Raw genomic sequence first — 2078 nt, forward strand, 5'->3', positions numbered from 1 at the left:
CAACATCTAATATTTTTATGTTATTATATTTAAGTTTATAATATTAAATATTAAATTATAATACATAAAATATAAATAGTTAAATACAATATACAAAATTAATAATTTTTTTTATATGCAAGATAATTTTCTTTCAACTAAATATAAAATGTAAAGTACATTAAAAACATACACTCAAGATAGTTTTTTTATATAATTAAGATTAATAAAAAATAATATATTGATAAAATTTTAAATAATAATCGATAATGTAACGCTAGAACTTATATTTGAGAATTACACATATAATATTTTTTAATTTTTAAAAATTAAAATTATTAAAAATAAAATCTATATAACAGAAAAAAAATCATGACGAGTAAAAAATATAACTTATATAACAAAAAAGAAGAATATGGTTGATGATTCGTATAAATATAAAAAAAATTATAAAAATTTAAAATATATGATCAAATAGAATATAATTAAAAAATAAATAAATAATAATATAAATAAAAATATTACTTTTTTATATTTTATAAACAAGAATAGAAAAATGAATGAAGAAACTTAAAAATTTTTTAAAAAGTGGAGTAAAATTGATTGAGATTTGTAAATTTTTTTTTATTTTTTAATTATATTAAAAAATTATTTTAAAAAAATTATTTAAAATATATAATATATAAAAAGTTTAAAAATTTTGAGGAGTGAGGGGACGCTCCGATCCTGGATATAAGTCAAAACAGTAGGATTACGTAAAAGGCTGCTCTAAAGTGATTTTGTGATGTTGATTGGCTTGACACGCTTGGCATATGAATCCCCCACGGCGTGGACGTGGGAAAGGAGAACCGGCGGCTGATGGACAAGTGTATGGTCCCGTCACACGCGCGAAGGGAGCGTGGATTAGAATCATTATATATTTTTTATCTAAACAAAATGCATTGACAACATCAGCAGCAGCAGCAGTGTAAATTAATTATTACATTTTCTTTAATAATTTAAAATATCTTATATATGCATTGACGTCATAATTAATTATTGATTAGTAGAATAATTTACTTCTTATGTCCAAACACGTGAGCTTAGCTTCTGTACGGATCCACTTTGTTGGCAATTTCCGAGCACCTCCCAGGGATCTGAAAAGTCCAAGAAAATTATTTATATATATATATGTATGAACTTTTAGGTTATATTGAAATTTTATTCTTTTATTTGTAAAAAAAAATCAAAAAGAAAAGAAGAAACGGAGATACTCATGTTGGCTTTTTATCAAAGTCCTTATTGTATTTTTAGTGATTTAAAATTTAATATGTCTATTGGAAAGGTGTGATTTTTTTTAATATAGAAAGGCATGTACTTATAGAATGACACATTTGTTCATTTTTAAATAGGTAAATTTGAATGGAGAGGCATATTGGTGATGGTTCACTATCTATAAATACTTAGTCCCTTTTTTTGAAAAATTCATTCAAAGCATTCTACATTTTCAAAAACTTTATTTTTTTTCTCATTTTAAAGTTTTTTCGAGAACAGTTAAGAGATTTACGATTTGTTAAATTTTTTATTTGAGTGCAAATTAAGATATTCTTAAGTGGTTCGTTGTATCTTAAAAGTAAAACATTATCGATTACTATTTGCACAAGAGCAACAACAAATATCTACTCTAAAGTCAACACCTTCCACAGCGTGTCTCGAATCGGTTTTCACATTCAAAACTCTTTCTTATTTCTTTTGTTGTTAACTGTTAAGTATCTGTATTTTTTTTGTATATTCTTCTTTATCTTTTCGAATATAATTTCTATCAATTTTAAAGTAGATTTGGTTTAGCGTTTTTTCTATAAATGGTTTCAATTGAAAAACAAATTTTTGCAAAGCTAGAGAAATTCTTTGGGCAAAACTTTCGTAAATGGCAAAATCAAATGTGTTATTAGTTAGCAACCTTAGGACTTTTTTCTATTAATCTCCAATCTTATTGATTCTTCAAATGAAAATCTTAATCCTGTAAACCTTCAAATCAAAACTATATTTCTAACTTATCTCAGACCACAAGCACACAAACAAATTAGATAAGGATTATCTTTGTCATTGTCGTATTTTTC

This window comes from Theobroma umbraticum, unplaced genomic scaffold (assembly GCF_002168275.2).
Source record: "Theobroma umbraticum cultivar Fairchild unplaced genomic scaffold, ASM216827v3 scaffold_239.1, whole genome shotgun sequence".
NCBI classification, from domain to species: domain Eukaryota; kingdom Viridiplantae; phylum Streptophyta; class Magnoliopsida; order Malvales; family Malvaceae; genus Theobroma; species Theobroma umbraticum.